General features: G+C 41.6%; 1 long non-coding RNA gene across 1 annotated transcript in view; it reads left to right on the forward strand.

Moving 5' to 3' along the window:
* LOC146397887 (uncharacterized) overlaps positions 1-23,605 on the forward strand; it is a 419,652-nt gene that overhangs the window by 323,477 nt on the left and 72,570 nt on the right. The window lies entirely within an intron of this gene.

The following is a 23,605-nucleotide window of genomic DNA, read 5'->3' on the forward strand; positions in this document are numbered from 1 at the left end:
GGATGGGTTTAAGATTAGCCCTACTACTTACACATTAACTTTACAGAATCTACAAGCTGTTTGTTTGGATTTAAATAACTCCCAGTACTATGTCAGCTCTGGTAACTATTCAGCTTACGGATACCCAGTATGTATTGCTTTTTGAAGTTTCACCCTACACATAAGTTTTTAGCAAGAGATTCAAGAGGACTTTTTTCAAACTTCTGGGTCTCTTTATATGTATTTCTCCTCTCCAATATTCTAGTTCCTAAATTCCAACCATCCCAGTCTACCCAAACTCCAACTGCTCACTCCTCAACTCAGTGATGGACTTGGATCAGTTTCCACTGTGTGCATGGCCCATGGGCAAAGCCTGGGTACCACTACAACTCACCTTTTTTCCTTTTTTCAGGGAGCTCGGTTCTGCACTGGCTGTTCAAAAGTCTAAACATAGGTGTTTCACGTATTGAGTCTTCTAGTTGTTTATGACTAGAAAGCAAGTCTGGTACCAGATACTCTTTCATAGATCTAAGTTCCTAAGCACAATTTTTAAAATTTGTATCTTTTATTATGTATCATTTTAAACCCCATGATGGCATAAATGTTGATCTGTAAAAAAAGATTGGGTTTATGTGTAGGCTTAGAATGTGTGTTAAACATTTTAGTTACTTTTTTTTTTTTCGTCTTTTTGACATTTCTAGGGCCGCTCCCATGGCATTTGGAGGGTCCCAAGGCTAGGGGTCCAATCGGAGCTGTAGCCAGCAGTCTACGCCAGAGCCACAGCAACGCGAGATCTGAGCTACCTCTGCAACATACACCACAGCTCACGGCAACGCTGGATCCTTAATCCACTGAGAAAGGCCAGGTAACGAGCCCGCAACCTCATGGTTCCTAGTTGGATTCGGTAACCACTGAGCCATGACAGGAACTCCATTTTAGTTTATGTCTATTAAATGTTTGTGAAAGGGAGGTAACAAATCATGGAACCTATCTCAAAAATTAGAAACTTGGAGTTCTCTGGTGGTTCAGCAATTAAGGATCCAGCATTGTCACTGCTGTGGCACAGATTTTATCCCTGCCCTGGGAACTTCTCATGCTGTGAGTGTGGCCAAAAAATACATAAAATAAGGTAAAATAAATAGAAGTTTAACAGAGAAGAAAGCAAAAGATAGGATTTTATAATTTCAGTGAAAATAACAATCATATAATTAATGAATAAACACTATTTCATCTAAATTTTTTTTTTTTTTTTTTTTTTTTTAGGGCTGCACCCAAGGCATATGGAGGTTCCCAGGCTAGGGTCGAATTGGAGCTGTAGCCACTGGCCTATGCCACAGCCACAGCCACTCGGGATCCTAGCCAAGTCTTCAACCTATACCACAGCTCATGGCAACATCAGATACTTAACCCACCGAGTGAGGCCAGGGATCAAACCACACCCTCATGGATCTTAGTTGGGTTCATTAACTGCTGAGCCATGAAGAGAACTCATCTAGAAATTTTTATTTAAAATTTGAATCTTGTTATATCCAGCAATTTCTTTAAACCTAGAAGTTAAATAATATGTTGAGGGTGTTAAAGACTATTCAGATTTAAAATATGTGATGAGAGTATGTATCTTTTTCTTTTTCCTAATTAATCTATAAATTAATTGACTGATTTGTAATACTTATTTAGCAAAGAGTAAAAGCACAGAGAATTTGATTATCATGGAGCAGAGCCAGATTTTAGACCTAAGTAGTGTTTCTTTTCTTTTTTTTTTTCGGTCTTTTTGCATTTTCTAGGGCCGCTCCTGCAGCATATGGAGGTTCCCAGGCTAGGGGTCAAATCGGAGCTGTAGCTGCCATTCTGCGCCAGAGCCACAGCAATGCCAGATTTGAGCCGCATCTGTGACCTACACCACAGCTCATGGCAACGCCAGATCCCCAACCTACTGAGGAAGGCCAGGGATCGAACTCACAACCTCATGGTTCCTAGTTGGATTCATTAACTGCTAAGCCACGACAGGAACTCCTTAAGTAGTGTTTCTTGTTTTAATCTGCTTCATTGGTAGTAAGTTCTTTATCTCCCAGAGTCATAAATACTTTGTATCCTGTTTCTGTTGTGAGAAAAGAACAGAAATGTGTTAACAGAGAACCTGAACAAGAACAGGTTTATAGGTCATGTAACTGCCATTACAATTTTTCTTTTAAAAAAATTTTTTTAAAAGATTCTCACTTTTCTGATTTCATATATTTTTGAATCAAAGAAAGTTCTGACTTAATTTTATTTCCACATTTCTCGTAATACAGAGAACTTATGTACGTTTCAATGTCAGAGAAGCCATGCTTTTTACCCCATCATTAGGTATTCCAGAACAGTGGCTTATAAATATTTAATAAATGTATTTGCATACATGTAGAAATTAATGAGGCCTTTTTTCCACGAGTTTATTGGCCAAAGGCTTTCTTTTGTATTGTGAATTATCTATTCATATTCTGACCTATTTTCGCTTAAGGTGTTTTTTTATCTATAAGAATACTCATATATACAGTGTGTCACTACATATTTTTCCTAATTTGTCTTTTGAAATTTAACTTATGAAATTTTATTTATTGAAGGTTTTTTAATTTTTTAAAAATTTATTTTATTGAAAAAATTTTATTATAGTTGACTTACAATATGTATTGATTTTTACTTTTTTCATCAATATTTTTCATGATTTCTGTCCTTAGTGTCATGTTTTAAAAGTTTCACCATCCAAGTTATATATTATCTTTATTTTCTTAGGGTATTATGATGTCATTGACTTTTTACGTAGTATTCCTTGCTTGTCTCACATTTAATTCTTAATTATACATATAAGTGCAACTAGGAATTTTATATTTGATCGACCTATTTCTTTTGGCACCATTACCACATGGTTTTAATTCTCATATCTTCTTAATACTATTGAACATCAGGTTTTCTTACCTCTTTTCTTCCTTTTCAAAATGCTACTATTCTAAAATATTTATTCTTCCATATGAACTTCAGACCCAAAGAAAATATTACATTAAAACCTGGGAGTTCCCGTCGTGGCGCAGTGGTTAACGAATCCGACTAGGAACCATGAGGTTGTGAGTTCGATCCCTGGCCTCGTTCAGTGGGTTAAGGATCCAGCATTGCCATGAGCTGCAGTGTAGGTCACAGATGCAGCTCAGATTTGGTGTGGCCATGGCTGTGGTGTAGGCCAGCAGCTGTAGCTCCAATTGGACCCCTAGCCTGGGAACCTCCATATACTGCAGATGTGGCCCTAAAAGAAAAAAAAAAGAAGACCAGAAAAAAAAAAATCTGCATAGAACAGGAGTTCCTGTCCTGGTGCAGTAGAAATGAATGTGACTAGGAACCACGAGGTTGCAGGTTCATTCCCTGGCCTTGCTCAGTGGGCTAAGAATCTGGCAGTGCTGTAAGCTGTGGTGTAGGTCACAGACTCAAATGTGGCTCATATCTGGCATGGCTATGGCTGTAGTGTAGGCCAGCAGCTGTAGTTCCGATTCAACCCCTACCCTCGGAACCTCCATTTGCCCCAGGTATGGCCCTAAAAAGCAAAAAAATCCAAAAAAACAAAAAAACTGAATAGAACAAAGTTAAATGTTAAAATTTAAAAATTATTTTGAGGGAGTTCCCACTGTGGCACAGTGGAAATGAATCCGACCAGGAACCATGAAGTTGTGGGTCTGATCCCTGGCCTCGCCCAGTGGGTTAAGGATCTGGCATTGCCGTGAGCTGTGGTGTAGGCTGCAGATGCAGCTTGGACCTGGCGATGCTGTGGCTCTGGTGTAGGCCGGCAGCAACAGCTCTGATTAGACCCCTAGCCTGGGAACCTCCACATGCCACAAGTGCAGCCCTTAAAAAAAAAAAAAAAAATTAACATGAGGGGGCTATCAAGATAGTGGAGTAGGAGGTCATAAAGCTCACCTCCTCCCACAAAAACTTCAAAATATGCATCTATAGGAGTTCCCTTGTCATAGAGAATCTGTCATGATCACTGCAGTGGCTCAGGTTGCTGCTGTGGCTCAGATTTGAGCCCCAGCTTGTGAAACTCTACATGCCGTGGGAGCAACCTAAAAAAAAAAAATACATCTATATGTGGAACGATTCTTAAAGAATACCTACTGAACACTGGCAGAAGACCTTGTCTTCTGAAAGGACAAGAATTTCCTCATAACCAGACAGGGCAAAAGAAAAGAAAAAGAGAGAAAGGAATCTAGATGGGATCTGCACCCCTGGGAGGGAGCTATGAAAGAGGAAAGGCTCCCCCACCCTGGGCAGCCCCCTCAGAGGCAGAAAGACCATTTAAGATGGAGGGTGAGCCTCAAAGCCTTGGAGGATAGTGCAACAAATGGTTTGCAGAACAAACCTGCACAGACAGTCCGTGCTGCCACACTGTACTCCCCAAATGGACATGCATCCCCCAGTGCAGGAGGGGGCTGGGTGCTAAAGCTCAGGCTTAGGAGGTCAGATGGGGACAGGACGAGAGTTAGCTGCATGGAGACAGCCTGAAGGGACTGGAGTGTGGTGCACCCACAACCAAGGGTATACATGGACAGGGCCTGGAGCTGCCATGGAGGTGAGATGCCACTGTTGGAGTCTGCAAGGAGGGGGAGGGCAAGGCTGCCACAACAATGTCTTTCTCTGAATGTGCAATCAGCCAACAGGGCACTGCCTCCACTGGCCCTGCAGTCAAGCAACAGGTGCTGCCACCAACACTCTCATGGGTTCCATGGCTGCCTTACCTACATACCCCCTCTCAAGGCGATAACAGCCAGACACATACCAAGGAAAGAGGTGGCATGCATCCATACTGAAAACAGTCCTTGCACCAAAAACATTAAACCCATGTAGGAAATACAGGGACACTCTCACATAAAAATAGCCTTCCAAAACCACAGCAGATAATTGTTTCTCTCACAGAGTAAGAGAAGTGTTAAGTCAAATGAAGAAATAGAGGAACCACTCATAGTTAACCCAAGAGAATTCCTTTGAAAGAACAATGAAACGGACCTCTTCAGTCTAATAGATATCAAGTTCAAAAAGGAGATAATGAAAGTACTGAAGGAATTAAAGGCTATAGACAGAAATGTGCATTATTGTAAAAAGGAATTAGAAACTATAAAGAGGAACCAAGAAAAATTAGAAAATTCATTTGCTGAAACAAAAGCTGAGGGAAGGGCAATGAACAGCAAAATGAATAATGCAAAAGAACAAATACATGACCTTGAAAATACAATAATGGAAGTCACCCAATTAGTAGAGCAAGAAGAAAGCCAAGTGGAAAAAATAAAAATAAGAGACCTATGGTATAATATAAAGCATGCGAATCTATGTATATATAATAGATTCCAGAAGAAGAAGATAAAAGGAGTCTAAAAAGAATTTGAAGAAATTATAGCTGAAAACTTCCCAAACCTAAAGAAGGAAACAGATATCCAAGTATAGGAAGCACAAAAAGTCCCAAACAAGATGAACCCTAACAGACTTTCACCAAGACATGTTATAATTTAAATGGTAAAAATTAATGATAAAGAGAGCATTCTAAAAGCAGCAAGAGAAAAACAAAGAGTTAATTACAAGGGAATATGCATAAGGCTACTGGCTGCTTTCTCTACAGAAACACTGCAGTTCAGAAGGCAAGATATATTCAAATTCCTGAAAGAGAAAAATCTACAACCTAGAATACTCTACTTAGCAAGGTTATCACTTTGAATAGAAAGAGAGAGAATTACTCAGACAAGCAAATACTAAAAGAATACAGCAATACTAAATCTATCCTAAAATAAATTTTTTTTTGTCTGTCTTTTTTTTTAAGGGCTGCACCCATGGCACATGGAGGTTCCCAGGCTAGGGGTCTAATTGGAGCTGTTGCCGCCCACCTATGCCAGGGCCACAGCAATGCCAGATCCGAGCCTCATCTATGACCTACACCACAGCTCACAGCAATGCTGGATCCTTAACCCACTGAGCAAGGTGAGGGATCAAACCTGAAACCTCATGGTTCCTAGTTGGATTCGTTTCTGCTGTGCCATGAAGGGAATTCCTGTCCTAAAAGAAATATTGAAAGATCTTCTCTAAATAGAAAAGGAAGAAGCTATTGAAAGATCTTCTCTAAATAAAAAAGGAGGAAGAAGCTATAGAAAAGAGAAAATCACAACTGAAAAATCCTGAAGAAAATACTAGCAAACCCAAAGCAGCAACATATGAAGAGCATTATACAGCTGTTCCTCAGCATCTGTAGGACATTGATTCCAGAACTCATGTCCCTCCATCCCATGGATGCCAAAATCCATGGATGCTAAAATCCTTTATATACAATGGCAAATTTGAGGAGTTCCCATTGTGGCTCAAGTGGGTCAAGAATCCAACATAGCATCCTTGAGAGTTTGATCCCTGGCCTCACTCAGTGGGTTAAGGATCTGCAGCATAAGTCACAGATGTGGCTCGGATCCACTGTTGCCATGGCTGTGCATAGGCCAGCAGCTGCAGCTCCCATTCAAGCCCTATCCCAGGAACTTCCATAAGAGCAGGTGCAGCCATAAAAAGAAAAACAAAAAGGGCAAACTCTATCTGCAGTTGGTTGATTCTGTGGATATGGAAACCTTGGATACAGACAGCCACTGGCCACATTGTCAATTTATTCCAGGAATGCAAGGTTGACTTAATATTTGAAAATCAATTAATGGAATACACCATATTAACAGAATAAAGGGAAACAACCACAAGATTAAAACAAAAGATAGAGAATAAACAATTTAAAAAATACAATATCCTTTCCTGGTAAAGACATCCAATAAACTAGGGACAGATGGAACTTCCTCAACCTGATAAGAGTATCTATGAAAAACCCCTATCTAACATCATTCTTAATGATGAAAGATTGAAAGGTTTCCACCAAGATCAGGAATAAGATAAGGGGAGTTCCTGTTGTGGCTCAGTGAAAACTAATCTGACTAGTATCCATAAGGATGCAGGTTCAATCCCTGGCCTTGCTCAGTGGGTCAGGGATCTGGTGTTGTCATGAACTGTGGTGTAGGTTGCAGACTTGACTAGGACCACATGTTGCTGTGGCTGTGGTGCAGGCCGGCAGATGTAGCTCTGATTTGACTCCTATCCTGGGAACTTCCATGTGCCATGTGTGTGGCCCTAAAAAAAAAAAAGAGTAAGACAAGTATATCTATCCTTGGCACTTCTATTCAATACTAGGGGATCTAGCCAGGGCAATTGGTTTAAAAAATAATAATAATTAAGAGGTTTTCAGATAGGAAAGCAAAAAGTAAACCCATCTGTATTTGCAGATAATGTGATCTTGTACGTAGAGAATTATAAAGAATCTACCAACAAACAAAAAAACCAAAAACACTAAACCCAACAAAACAATAACAACCAAAACCCTCATCCATCAATGGGCAGACATCAGTCCAGGACAAACACAGACCCACAGTCTGCAGACCCAGCCCACCCACCAGCAGGCTAGCACCAATCCTGGGAACAGATAGGTCCTGGCCCCACCGACTAGCAGGTCAACACAAACTTCAGGACACCCTGGACCATGCAGCCAGCCATATTAGGAACTGGCCCCACACACCAGCAGTCCAACATAAGTTCTGGAATCCTTGGGCACTGCAACCAGACCCCAGGGGCTTGCTTTACCCTCCAGTGGGCAGGAACTAGACCCCTACCTAGACCCCTACTCTACCCAACAATGATACCATACTAGCCCTGGGACCCCCCAGGCTTCCACAGTCAGCTGCTTTGTGACACTGCCCTGTTAAGTAGTGGCCGTCAGCCTCTGCACAAGGTAGGGCCTGGAAACCAAGCAGACCAGGGGCCAACCAAGCCTACCAGACCACCCACAGTAGTCAGCCTGCTCCAACAGAACTCATGCAGCCCACACAGGGGCACTCCTAGAGCATATAGCTTTGGTGACCAGAGGGGAGTGCTCTGCTGGGATGCATAGGGCATCTCCTACAAAAGGCCACTTCTAGAAGGTCTGGAAACATAACCAAACTACCAAATATATAGAAATAAAAACAGCAAGTTAGGCAAAATTAGGCAACAGATGAACATATTCCAAATGAAGAAACATGATAAAACTCCAGAAGAATTAAAGTGATGTGGAGAAAGGTAATCTGCCTAAGAAAGTGTTCAGAGTAATGATCATAAAAATAATTATGGAATAATAATCAGGAAAAGAACAAATACACAGAGCAAGAAGTCTTAATTTTTTAACAGCTGGAAAATACAAAGATCAAACAAACACAGAGATGAATACAAAAAATGAAATGAAAAATACACTAGAAGGAATCAACAGCAGACTAAATGATAGAGGAACAGATCAATGAGCTGGAAGACAGAGAAATGGAAATCAATGCTGCTGAACAGAAAAAAAAAAGAATGGAAGAAATGAGGACAGTTTAAGAGACTACTGGGACAACATCAAGCATACTAATACCTGCAGAAGGAGAATAGAGTGAGAGAAAGGGGCAGAGAACATATTTGAAGATATAATGGCTGAAAACATCCTAGAAAACCTAGAAATGTAATAGATATCCCAATGAAAGAAGTGCAGAGAGTTCCAAAATGTATTAATCCAAAGAGGAACACATTAGGATGTAATTAAAATGGCAAAAATTAAAGATAAAGAGAGAATATTAAAAGCAGCAACAAAAAGCAACAGTTACATACAAGGGAGCTCCCATAAGGCTATCGGTTGACTTTTCAACCAAACCTCTAGACCAGAATGTAGTGGCACAATATGTTTAAAGTGATAAAAAAGAACAACCTAAAACCAAGAATACCCAGCAAGGAGTTAATTAAGATTTGGTGAGACCAAAAGTTTTACAGATAAGCAAAAGCTAAAAGAGTTCAGCCACATCAAACCAACTTTACAAGAATTATTAACAGGACATCTCTAAGCAAAAAAAGAAAAGGTCATAACCGTGATAAATGTAAACATTACAAAAGGGAAAATCTCATTGGTAAAGGCAAATATAAAGGTAGTAATACTCATCCATGCACAGAGCTAGTGGGATGCTTAAAAGACAAAACTAGTAAAATCAACTATATCCACAATAAGAAGTTAAGGGATACAAAAAAGAATTAGATGATGCCAACTGTAATATATGACATCAAAAACAATAATCAGGAGCTCCTGCTGTGGCAAAATGGGTTAATGATCTGGCTTGTCTCTGGTGTTGCTGGTTCGAACCCAGGCCCAATGTAGCAGTTAAGGGTCTGGTGTGGCTACAGCTATGGCACAGGTTGCATATGTGGCTCAGATTTGATTTCTAGCCTGGAACTTCCATATGTTGTGGGTGTGGCTGAAAAAGGAGAAAACAGACAATATTCATGAGGAGAGTAGAATACAAGTGTAAGGTTGTAAAAATGTGTTAAATTAAAAGATCAGCAACTTAAAACAACCATATATATATATATATATATATGTATATATATATATATATATATATATATAATGGTAACCACAAAACAAAAATCTATAATAGATATGCACACAAAAAAAAGAATCCAAACATAAATTTAAAGATAGTTACCAAATCACAAAAGAACAAAAGAAGACAGTAATAACAACAAAAAAGACCTACAAAACAACCCCAAAAGAGTGAACAAAAGGGCAGTAGGAAAATACATATCAATAATTGCTTTAAAAGTAGATAGACTAAATACCACAATCACAAGACACAGAGTGGATGAATGAATATAAAAACAAGAACTGTATCTGTGCTGCTTATAAGAGTCTCACTTCAGATCTAAAGACATACACAGACTGAAAGTGAAGGGATGGAAAAAGGTATTCCATGCAAGTGGAAATCCAAAGAAAGCCAGGGAAGCAATACTTATATTAGTGTGATTTATCCCAGGGTTATACGGATTTTTCAATAGCTGCAAATCAATAAATGTAATTCATCACATTAACAAAATGAAGAATAAAAATCATAAGATCATCTCAGTAGATACAGAAAAAGCTTTTGATAGAAATCAGTATCTGTTTATGATGAAAACTCTCCAGGGAGTTTCTGTTGTAGCTCAGCAGTAATGAATCTGACAAATAACCCAAAAATTTATATTGAACCATAAAAAACCCAGAACTGCCAAAGCAATCCTGAGGAAAAAAAACCAAGTAGGAGGCATAACTCTCCTAGACTTCGGATAATATTACAAAGCTCCAGTAATCAAAACAGTGTGGTACTCGTATAAAAACAGATATAGAGACCAATGGAACAGAACACAGAATCCAGAAATAAACCCAGACATTTATGGTCAATTAATCTGACAAAATATTATAAAATGGGAAGAATATAAAAGGGGAACAAGACCTGAATAGACATTTCTCTAAAGAATACATACAGGGAGTTCCCGTCATGGTGCAGTGGTTAACGAATCTGCTAGGAACCATGAGGTTGTGGGTTCGGTCCCTGCCCTTGCTCAGTGGGTTAATGATCCGGCGTTGCCGTGAGCTGTGGTGTAGGTTGCAGACGCGGCTCGGATCCCGGATTGCTGTGGCTCTGGCATAGGCCAGTGGCTACAGCTCCGACTCGACCCCTAGCCTGGGAACCTCCATATGCCACGGGAGCGGCCCAAGAAATAGCAAAAAGACAACAACAACAAAAAAGAATACATACAGATGGCCAACAGGTACATGAAAATGCTCAACATCACTAATTATCAGAGAAATGCAAATCAAAACACAATGAGGTGCCATCTCACACCAGTCAGAATGACTATCATTAACAATTCAATGAACAACAAATGCTGGAGAGGGTGTAGAGAAAAGGGAACCCTCCTACACTATTGGTGGGATGTATATTGGTAGAACCACTATGGAAAACAGGTTGGAGGTACCTCAGAAAACTAAATCTAGAACTACCATATGATCCATCAATCCCACTCCTGGGCATATACCCAGACAAAACTTTCCTTGAAAAAGATACATGCACCCCTGTGTTCAATACAGCACTATTCACTATAGCCAAGACACAGAAACAACCTAAATGTCCACTGACAGATGAATGGATTAAGATGTGGTACATATCCACAATGGAATACTACTCAGCCATAAAAAGAACAAAATAATGTGATTTGCAGCAACATGGATGGAACTGGAGACTCTCATACTAAGTGAAGTAAGTCAGAAAGAGAAAGACAAATACCACAGGATATCACTTATATCTGGAACATAATATAGGGCACAAATGAACCTATCTGCAAACAAACAAACAAAACAAATTCATGGACATGGACAAGAGACTTATGGTTGCCAAGAGGGAGGAGGAGGAACTGCAAGTTTAGGGTTAGTGGTTGCAAACTATTGCATTTGGAATCAATAAGTAATGAGATCCTGCTGTATAGCTCAGGGAACTATATCTAATCACCTGTGATGGAACATGATGGAGGATAATGTGAAAAGAAGGATGTATACAAATGTATAACAGGGTCACTTTGCTGTACAGCAGAAATTGACAGAACATTGTAAATCAACTATCATAAAAAATTAAAAAAAAAAACTTAAAATGGGTTAAAACTCTAAATGCAAGACTGCATACTGGAAAACTCCTAAAGGAAAACATAGGCAGAACACTCTTTGACATAAATCACAGCAATATTTTTAGGTTCTATCTCCTAGAGTAATGCAAATAAAAATAAAAATAAACAAATGGAACCTGATTAAACTTTAATGCTGATGCACAGCAAAGGAAATCAATGAAATGAAAAGGCAACTTACAAACTGGGGGAAAATATTTGCAAATGATGCAAATGACGAGGAATTAAATTCCAAAATATACAAACAGCTCATTCAAATTAATATCAAAAAAGTAAACAACCCAATCAAAAAGTGAGAAGTCCTAAATAAACGTTTCTACAGAGACGACATGCAGATAGCCAACAGGCACATGAAAAAGATGCTCAGTACCACTAATTACTAGAGAAATTCAAATCAAAACTGCAAGGAGGTATCACTTCATAGTAGTCATAATGGCCATCACTAAAAACAGAGGTACCTCAGAGAACTAAATGCAGAACTTACAAATAATAAACGCTGGAGAGGGTATGAAGAAAAATGAACCCTCGTAAGCTGTTGGTGGGAATGTAAATGGGTGCAGCCATGGAGTTCCTCTGTGACTCGGCAGGTTAAGGACCCAGTGTTATCACTGCTACAGCTCAGGTTGCTGCTGTGCTATAGGTACAACCCCTGGCCCAGGAACCACCACCTGCCATAGGCATGGCCAAAAAGAGAAAAAAATGGGTATAGCCACTATGGAGAACAGTATGGCTTCTCACAAAACTAAAAATAGAGTTGCCACATGATCCAGCAATCCCAGGCCTGGGCATGTATCAGAAGAAAACTATAATTAAAAAATAGGAGTTCCTGGAGTTCCCATCATGGCACAGTGGTTAAAGAATCCAACTAGGAACCATGAGGTTGCAGGTTCAATCCCTGGCCTTGCTCAGTGGGTTAAGGATCTGGCGTTGCCGTGAGCTGTGGTATAGGTTGCAGACAAGGCTCGGATCCCGGATTGCTGTGGCTCTGCCACAGGCCGGTGGCTACAGCTCCAATTAGACCTCTATCATGGGAACCTCCATATGCTGCCGGAAGCAGCCCTAGAAAAGGAAAAAAAAAAAAAAAGACATATGAAAAATAGGAGTTCCCGTTGTGGCACAGTGGAAATGAATCCAACTAGGAACCATGAGGATAAGGTTTCGATCCCTGGCCTCAATCAGTGGGTTAAGTATCCAGCGTTGCCAGTGAGCTGTGGTGTAGGTCGAAGATGTGGCTCGGATCTGGCATTGCTGTGGCTTTGGCATAGGCTGGAGGCTACGGCTCTGATTCAACCCCTAGCCTGGGAACCTCCATGTGCTGTGGGTGTGGCCCTAAAAAGACAGAAAAAAAAATGTTTATAGCAGCATTATTTACAACTACTAAGACATGGAAACAAATCAAATGTCCATCGATAGATAAATGGATAAAGAAGATGTGGTACACAGACACACAAACACAAGGGAATATTACTAAGCCATGGAAAGGAAAGAAAACAATATCATTTGCAGTAACACGGTGGACCTAGAGATATCATCTTAAGTGACATAAGACAGAGTAAGACAAATATACAATAGCATTTATTTGTGGAATCTTTAAAAAATGATATGAATGAACTTACAAAACAGAAAAAGACTCACAGACATAGAAGAAAATGCTTGGTTACCAAAGGAGATAGTATAGGGGAGGGAATAGGGGATTAACATATATACTATAATATATAAACTAGGTAAACAACAGGACCTATTGTATAGCACAGGAAACTATACTCAATATCATGTAATAACCTATAATGGAAAATTATCTTTTTTTGTCTTTTTAGGGCCACACCCAAGGCACATGGAAGTTTCCAGCCTAGGGGTCAAACTGGAGCTATAGCTGCCAGCCTACACCACAGCCATAGCAACGTCAGATGTGAGGCACATCTGCAACCTACACCACAGCTCACAGCAACGCTGGATCCTTAACCCACTGAGTGAGGCCAGGGATTGAACCTGCATCCTCATGGATACTAGCTGGGTTCATTACCACTGAATCACAACAGGAACAGTGGAAAAGAATCTCTCTGAAAGAGAACATGTATATATAACTGAATTACTTTGCTGTGCACTTAAAACAACACTATAACTACATTTCAACTTAAAAATTATTATTATTATTATTTTTTTTTGTCTTTTTTTTTTGTTGTTGTTGTTGCTATCTCTTGGGCCGCTCCCGAGGCATATGGAGGTTCCCAGGCTAGGGGTTGAATCCGAGCTATAGCCACCGGCCTATGCCAGAGCCACAGCAACGCGGGATCCGAGCCGTGTCTGCAACCTACACCACAGCTCACGGCAACGCCGGATCGTTAACCCACTGAGCAAGGGCAGGGACCGAACCCGCGACCTCATGGTTCCTAGTCGGATTCGTTAACCACTGCGCCACGACGGGAACTCCCTAAAAATTATTTAAAAAAGAAAATGCCGAAGTTCCCTAGTGGCTCTGTGGGTTAAGGGTCCAGAGTGGTCACTGCTGTGGCATGGGTTTGATCCTTGGCCTGGGAACCTCTGGTTGCTATAAGCACAACCAAAAAAAAAAAAAAAAAAACCAGAACAAAAAACTCAAGACACAACCAAAAACTACTAGAGCTCTTCAATGAATTCACTAAAGTTGCTGTATACAAAATTAATGTAAAGAAATCTATTGCAGAGTTTCTGTTGTGGCTCGGCAGATTAAGAAGCTAACACAGTCTCCACGAGGATGTGGGTTTGCTCCCTGGCCTCCCTCAGTGGGTTAAGGATCTGGCACTGTCACAAGCTGCAGTTTATGTTGCAGATGTGGCTAGGATCTGATGTTACCATGGCTGTGGCTGTGGTGTAGGCCAGCAGCTGCAGCTCTGATTTGACCCCTAGCCTGGGAACTTCCATATGCTGCAGGTGTGGACATAAAAAGAAAAAAGAGGAATCTGTTGCTTTTCTATACAGTAACAATGAACTATCAGAAAGAGAAATTAAGGAAGCAATTACATTTATAATTGCGTTAAACAGAAGAAATAATGTAGGACTAAGCCTACCTACTGAGGTAAAAGATCTGTACTCAGAAAACTTTGAAGAGTTCCCATCGTGGTGCAGCGGAAACAAATACAACTAGGAACCATAAGGTTGCAGGTTCGATCTCTGGCCTCACACAGTGGATTAAGGATCTGGTGTTGCCATGAGCTGTGGTGTAGGTTGCAGATGTGGCTCAGATCTGGTGCTGCTATGGTTCTGGCGTAGGCTGGCAGCTGTAGCTCCAATTAGACCCCTAGCCTGGGAACCTCCATATGCCGTGGGTACAGTCCTAAAAGGACAAAAGACAAAAGACAAAAAACAAACAAACAAACAAAAAAAAAACCCCAAAAAACCAAACCCCACAAAGAAACAAACCCCAAACCTTTAAGACACTGATGAAAGAAATTGAAGACGACACAAATAGATGGAAAGATATACCATGTTCATGGATTGGAAAAACTAATACTGTTAAAATGACCATACTACCCAAGGCAACCTAGAGATTCAATGTAATTTCTATCAATATACCAATGGCATTTTTCTCAGAACTAGAAGAAAAAAATTTTTAATTTGTATAGAAACACAAAAAACCTTGGATAGCCAAAATAATCTTGAGAAAGAAGAACAGAAATATGCTTCCTGACTTAAGACTATACTACAAATCTACAGTATTCAAACTAGTATGGTACCAACAACAAAAAGGAACATAGATCAATGGAACAGAATAGAAGGCCAAGAAATACCCTACTCACTTATGGTCAATTAATTTATAACATAGGAGGAAAGAAGATACAGTGGAAAAAAGAAAATACCTTCAAAAGTTGTGCTGGGAAAACTGGACACCTACATGTTAAAGCGTGAAATCAGAAATTTTCTGATACCATAAAAAAACAAACAAACTCAAAATGGATTAAAAACCTAAATGTAAATCCTCAAACCATAAAACTCCTAGAAGAAAACATAGGCAGAACATTCTTTGACATAAATCATAGCAATATTTTTTTATCCTTCCCCTAAGGCAAAGGAAACAAAAGCAAAATCAAGAAATGGGACCTAATTAACCTTAAGATCTGTTTCATAGCAAAGAGAACCAACAACGAAATGAAAAGATAATCTAGTGAATGTGTGAAAATATCTGCAAATGATATGACAAATAAGGGGTTAATATCTAATATAAATAGTTCGTACAATTCAAATATGAACAAAATATGATTAAAAATGGACAGAAGACCTGAATAGACATTTTTGCATGGAAGACATACAGATGGCTAACAGGCATAAGAAAAGATGTGCAATGTTGTTAATCACCAGACAAACACAAATCAAAACCACAATGAGATATATTACCTTACACCTGTCAGAATGGTTATTATCAAAACAACAAATAACCAGTATAGGTGAGGATATGGAGAAAGCAATGAGGTTGTCGCCTCCCACCAGTCAGAATGGCCATCATCAAAGAGTCTACGAATAGCAGTTCCTGTCGTGGCTCAACAGTAATGAAACTGATTAGTATCCATGAGGACGGGAGTTCGATCCCTGGCCTCGCTCAGTGGGTTCAGGATCCGGCGTTGCCGTGAGCTGTGGTGAAGGTCACACATGTGGCTCAGATCCAGCATTGCTGTGGCTGTGGTGTAGGCCAGCAGCTATAGCTCTGATGTGGTCCCATGGTCTCCCCTGGGAACTTCTATATTCCACAGATGTGGCTCCAAAAAGCAAAGGAAAAAAAAAATGTCTACAAATGAAAAATTCTGGAGAGGATATGGAGAATTAGGGAACACTCCTACGCTTTTGGTGGGAATGTAAATTGGGGCAGCCAAAATGGAAAACAGTATGGAGGTTCCTCAAAAAATTAAAAATGGAACTACCAACAATCTAGCAACACCCCTCTCCTGGGTGTTTATCTGAGGTAAACAAAAAGACTAACTCAAAAAGATATGTACACCCCTATGTTCACTGCAGCATTACAAGACCCAAGATACAGAAGCAAACTAGGTGACTATCTATACTTAAATGAATAAAGAAGATGTGTTGTATATGTTGTATATGTATATACAAAAGAATATTAATCAGCCATGAAAAGGAATGAAACCTTACCATCTGTGACAACAAGGACAGGCTTGGAGGGTATTATGCTTACTTAGTTAAATAAGTCAGAGAAACACAAATACTATAAGTTAATCATTTATATGTGCAATCTAAAAAGTAAAACTCATGAATAGAAAAAGACGCACAGAACTAGAGAACAAATCAGTGGTTACCAGTGGTGAGAGGGAAGTGGGTAGAGGCAAAAGAAGGGTAGGGGATTAGGAGGTACAAACCACTATGTCTGAAATAAATAAGCTAGAGGGATGTATTATACGGCACAGGGAACAGAGCCAATATAATAACTATGAATGGAGTGAACTTGAAAAAATTGTGATTCACTGTGCTGTAATCTGAAACTTTATACAATACTGTAAATCAACCATACTTCAATAAAAAATAGCCAACTTATAAATAAAAATGACTAATGAAAAATATCTACAAGCTTGTGATGATTACATGAAATAAGCTATGCCAAATTTATAGCACAATACACCTGGCACATAATAAGCACTCAGTAAGGTTATTATTGTTGTCGAAGATTTTTTTTTTTTTAATCTTTTTGCCTTTTCTAGGGCTGCTCTCGTGGCATATGGAGATTCCCAGACTAGGGGTCTAATCAGAACTGTAGCCACTGGCCTACGCCAGAGCCACAGCAACGAGGGATCCGAGCCGCATCTTCGACCTACACCACAGCTCACGGCAACGCTGGGTCCTTAACCCACTGAGCAAGGCCAGGGATCGGACCCGAAACCCCATGGTTCCCAAGTCAGATTCCTTAACCACTGCGCCACGACGGGAACTCCGAAGATTTTTCTAACTACTGTGTAGTCTATGCAAATACAAATACAAGCTGCCATGGAGTATATTTACATCCATATTCTAGAATGGATTTATTAGGTCTGCACACCCAGAAATGTAAGCAGTCCAATTCTGATAGTCCAAACCAAAACATCGGGCTCTGGTACCTGAAAGGAACGGCATGAATTTTAAGAATGTTCTATTTGTAGACTACAACCCCTTATCTCCAGCTTTTTACTCTACAGAGAAAATGCATGGATGAATTACTTATTTGGAATACTCATAAAATATGGTCATTACCCACTAATTAAAAGTAAATCTAGGAGTTCCTGTCGTGGCGCAGTGGTTAACGAATCCGACTAGGAACCATGAGGTTGCGGGTTCGGTCCCTGCCCTTGCTCAGTGGGTTAACGATCCGGCGTTGCCGTGAGCTGTGGTGTAGGTTGCAGACGCGGCTCGGATCACGCGTTGCTGTGGCTCTGGCGTAGGCCAGTGGCTACAGCTCCGATTAGACCCCTAGCCTGGGAACCTCCATATGCCGCAGAAGCGGCCCAAAGAAATAGCAAAAAGACCAAAAAAAAAAAAAAAAAAAAAGTAAATCTAAACTCTTAGGTATGAAATAAGCTACAAGGATATATTGTATAATACAGGGACTAAACCAATATTTTATAATAACTGTAAGTGGAGTATAACCTTTAAATTTATGAACCACTATTATACACCTGTACCTTATACAATATTGTATGTCAACCACACTGCAATTTAAAAACGTTTGAACATTTAATACAACCGACTGAGTGACAAGACTGTATTTTTAACGCAATCATTTTATATACCCGCAACCTCATGGTTCCTAGTCGGATTCGTTAACCACTGAGCCACGACGGGAACTCCTCACTGGTCCTGTTTTAGAAATGAGGAAACTGTGGCTTAAGGAATTTAGTTATCTTGATGAGGGTTACGCAAGAAATAAATGACTCAGTGCCCTGTTTCTTAGTACCTGCTTCACATACAAAACTAATAATGAATAATCGTGGAATTAGTGACTGTTACGATAAAATTTTTTTTAATGTAAAAAATGGGAGTTCCGATTGTGGCTCAGCGGTAATGAATCTGACTAATATCCATAGGGACGCAGGTTCAATCTCTGGCCTCGCTCAGTGGGTTAAGGATCTGGCGTTGCCGTGGCTGGGGCATATGCCAGCAGCTGTAGCTCTGAATTGACCCCTAGCCTGGCAACTTCTATATGCTGTGGGTGCTGCCCTAAAAAACAAAAAACAAAAATAAAAAATGAAAAATGTAAAAATGTCATGAGGCACTGATGCACATTGCAATGCAGATGAACCTTAAATGCACTTTGCTAAGTGAGAGAAGCCAGTCATGAAAGACCGTACAATGTATGATTCCATTTATAGGAAACATCCAGAATAGGTAAAGCTACGGAGATACAAAGTCACTTAGTGGTTGCTTAGGGCTGACCAGAGCAAGAGAGTGACTGCTAATGGCTTCAGGATTAGAAAATGTTCTAAATTTAAATTTTGGGTGGTGGTTCCACATCACTGAGAGTACACTAAAACTACTGGACTGCATACTTTAAATTTTGTGGTCTCTGAATTATCTCTCAGTAAAGATGTCAACACACATCTTTGAGTATGACATAATATGGCTCTGTCCTCTTCTCTGAGATCTCCAAAATAAAAGGTTAAAATAAGGGAACACGTACCTTGGGGTATCCGTCAAGATGATCCTTAAGAGAACTGGCACCTGACCTTTGACCTTCCCCCACGTTTATCCCTTCTCCCATCCTGCTACCCAGAATGCCGATGTGATGGCTGGAACTAGCTGCTACTGCCTTAGACCCCAAAGACAAGGACCACATCCTAGACAAGCTACCACAGTGAGCGGGAAGTAGCCTGGATCTTTAGACCTCTTGGCTCTAAGCTGCTGTGTGAACTCCAGACTACCTACCTATGGACATTTATGAGGCCTGTTTAAGCCAGTCTAACTTTGGGCTTCCCTTACTCACAGCTAAACCTAATCCTAACTGACAATGTCCCATTTTACATTAGAGCTAGGTTAGTTTCATAAAATAATTAGGAGGTTTTTTTTATCCTTCTCTATAGCCTACAACAGTTTAAACAGCCGAGGAGTTATCTACTTTTCAAAGCTTTGATAGAAACCTGCTGTAAAATCATTTGGGTCTGGCACCTCCTCAGTGATATTTGAGGGGGTGGGTGGGGCGCTTTTTAGGGCTGCACCCGCGTCATGTGGAAGTTCCCAGGCTAGGGGTTGAATCGGAGCTGCAGCTGTCAGGCTATGCCACAGCCACAGCAACTCCAGATCCAAGCTGCGTCTGCAACCTACACAAGTCATGGCAACACCCGATCCCCGACCCACTGAGCCAGGCCAAGGATTGAACCTGCATCCTCATGAATATTAGTTGGATTAGTTTCAGCTGCACCACAATGGGAACTCCTCAGTGATATTTCTTTGGCAATTTTTTCTTCAATTTCTTTCTAAAAGGTTATCATTTTACTCAGACAGCCTGCCTTTTCTAGAGTCACTCCTTATTTTATTGACATTGCAAGTTTATTAGCAGAAAAAGGATATACTATAATTCTTATTAGTCTCCTTATAACGTGAAATTTTTCCTAGTGTTACATATTTCTTTTTCTCCCTTTGTTTTATTTTGTTCTATTAAAAGATCGGCCACTTTGAATTAGTCTGTTTTTCTCTTTGGCCACTCCTCAGCATGTGGAAGTTTCCAGGCTAGGGATCAAACCTGCACCACAGCAGTGACCAAAGACACTGCAGTGAAATGCCAGACCCACTGTGCCACAAGAGAACACCCAGTCAGTCATTTCAAAGTATAAATCGTGGATTATTTATTCATAAATTTCCAGTCTTTTAAATTTCATATCAATTAATTACAGTTTTTATAACTGTTTTCGATTTATTGTTTTCCTAGGCTTTTTTTTTTTCAGGGCTACACCTGTGGCATGAGGAAGTTCCCAGGCTAGGGGTCAAATTGGAGCTGCAGCTGCCAGCCTACACCACAGCCATTGCAACATGGGATCTGAACCATGTCTGCAACCTGCACCACAGCTCATGGCAACGTGGATCCTGAAGCCACTGAGCAAGGCCAAGGATCAAACCCACGTCCTCATGGATACTAGTCAGATTTTTAACCTGTTGAGCCATGACGGGAACTCCTGTTTTCCTAGATTTTTAATTTGAATGATGAAATCAATAGTTTTCATTATTAAGTGTAACAAAAACATTTAAGGCTATGAATTCTCCTCTAACTGCAGCACTGACCATAGTGCAAAGCTCTTGCTATACAGTATATTCATTTTCATTAACCTATAAGGCTCTCTGGAGTTCCCATTGTGGCTCAGTGGTAACGAAACTGACTAGTATCCATAGAGATGTACGTTCGATCCCTGGCCTTGCTTAGTGCCAAGGATCCAGCGTTGTTGTGAGCTGTGGTATAGGCTGCAGATGTGGCTTGGACCTGGCATAGCTGTGGCTGTGATGTATGCCAACAACTACAGCTCTGATTTGATCCCTAGGCTAGGAACTACCATATGCCTGGGGTGTGGCCCTAAAAAGACCAAAAAAAAAAAAAAAAGAAAAAGGCTCTTTATATATTCTAACCCTTGGACAGACTCAAATATAAGTAGCTTTCAGTGGTCAGAGTGGAAAAGATAACAACTGGAGGCCTTACTCTCACCTCCACCTCTTAGACCCACATATATGCATTTTTTTCTACCCAAGTGGCTAGTTTTGACAGTCATGGGGTTCCAGAACTACTTATATTCAAAAGGCTTTCCCTTCACAGAACATTTTCTTAGGCAAAAGTTCTGCTGTATGATTTTTCATCTCTACTCTTATGCAGGCTCCCAACATAAGTTAGCTTGGATAAGCCTTACCATGAAAACAGATTTCTCCCTAGAAAACTTTCTTCTACTTTTCTTTTTTTTTTTTGCTTTTTAGGTCCACACCTGTGGCATATGGAAGTTCCCAGGCTAGGGGTCGAATTGGAGCTATAATTGCTAGCCTATGTCAGAGCCACAGCAACGTGGGATCTGAGTCACATCTGTGATCTATACCACAGCTCCTGGCAATGCCGGATCTTTAACCCACTGAGGCCAGGGATTGAACCCGCATCCTCATGGATACCAGTCGGGTTCTTAACTGGGCGAGCCACAATGGGAACTCCTCTTCTACCTTTTTGAAAGACAGCTGGGAATTATGAAGAGTCATCCACAGCAGTAGTTCATGATCATAGCTCCCGGAACGAAATCACACGTGTACTTTGACGACGGCTGGGTACCTAATTCCCTGTGGGGGTGATGTTAAGGCAGGAGTCGGCACAGCAGGTCACATCTTCTGAGAGCTCAGCTGCACAGAATATCCCCCGAGAAGGCTCCTTTGAGGTCATTTACTAGAGGAACGACCTCATTTACTGGCACTCTGAATGGGTCTAGAATAGCCCCTGATATTTTCACCCCACGTAAAGGCTAGACTACGGTCTGATTTACTTTGGACTTTTGGGTCTGCAATCACTGGCTTCACTCCTAAACTGCATCCAGCTGCAAATGATCTCCTAGTCATTTGACTCAGCTGCTCAGAGCTGCAGTGATGACACAAATGACGTGTGATGGGGAAACAGCAGAAAGGCACATCACTGACCTGGCCAAGTGGAGCTGAAATGAAGCAAGGTGATGGGGGACCAGGGCTTGGTGCAGGTAAAATCAAACACATTCAGCAGATGCTCCCGCAGGTGGAGGGGAGGTGTGTAGAAACCCGGATGGGGGGCCTTCCGTCCCCTCGCCTCTAAGTGGGGAGAAGACTTCCCTCCTCATGGGCAGCTACAGAACTAAGAAAACACCTGACAGCACTCAGCACAGGGCCCGATCCAGAGTAACAGCGATGCAGACACACAGCCGGTGTCCAACCCTCCTGCAGGCACAGAGTGGAGCCCTGGTTGGGAGCAGAGGCCCAGCCCTCGGGGGTAGGGGGGTGGGGGTTGGCCTCACCTGAGGGGCACCTCTGGCAGGTTTCAAGGTCACGTGGGAGGCGGTGCTGGACCACAGCAGTTCTGCTCCCAGAGCACAGGAGGGAAGGGCTGCATCATGGCTATAACCACGGAAATTATCTTGGTGTCAGCACCTCTCAGAAAACCATACCCAATCTTTTAAATCAACTGACCGGTTAGCGACCGTGAAAACCACTCTGGTCAGGGCTGTTCTCCTGGGTCGGCGGGGTCCTCCCCGGCATTTGACCCTTGTCCAGGAGAGGTTCTGGATCCCTGAGTCTTGAGGCAGAGGGTGGGCTTGAAGACAAGAGAAAGGAGTGGTTTTTATCCCCCACGCGTGTGGACCTCCGGCCTTAACAAGTGGCAGTGGGTGGGACTAGACCCAGCCTGTGAAGTCCCACCCTCCCAAAGCAAGCCCAGGGCTCCTGCAGCCAGGACACTGGAGATGACCCACTGCCTCTCCCTCCTGGGCTCATGACACAGGCGGGGGTGGGGGGGAGGCAAGCTGCTCTGCTCCCACATTCCCTGTGCTCCAGCACAGGCCGGGAGGATGCAGGCGTGGGAAGGAGCCCACACCAACTGCAAAGGAGTCGGAAATGAGCCTCCAGCCGGGTGGGCATGGCTCCATGGAAATGCAAGCGTACTTCTGAACCAGAAGGGGAGTCACGGGAGGCTGAGGAGAGCACTGGCGATCCGCCACAGCCCAGTCGCCACCAGCACAAGGAGGTAATCTTGCCCCGAAGGTCTTCAAGGTACATCAGACTCAGACTCAGGAATTATGAGACGCCAATGCAAAGGCGGAAGCGGCATCAGCGCTCCACCCCCGCCTGCCCCCAGGAAGCTCAGGAAAAACTACGGGAGAAGTCAGGCACAATGCTTCAGCTCTTTTTTTGTGTGTGTCCTTTTTAGGGCCGCATCTGCAGCATATGAAGTTCCCAGGCTAGGGCTTGAATCAGGGCTACAACGGAGGCCCACACCACAGCCACAGCCACAGGCACACTGAATCCAAGCCCCATCTACAACCTACACCTCAGCTCACAGCAACGGCGGATCCTTAACCCTCTGAGTGTGGCGCAGGATCGAACCCGCGTCCTCATG

This window comes from Sus scrofa, chromosome 13 (assembly GCF_054392235.1).
Source record: "Sus scrofa isolate SSC_HxYL_T2T_F1_AM1 chromosome 13, Sscrofa_HxYL_maternal_Yorkshire_Landrace_v2.0, whole genome shotgun sequence".
Lineage (NCBI taxonomy): Eukaryota > Metazoa > Chordata > Mammalia > Artiodactyla > Suidae > Sus > Sus scrofa.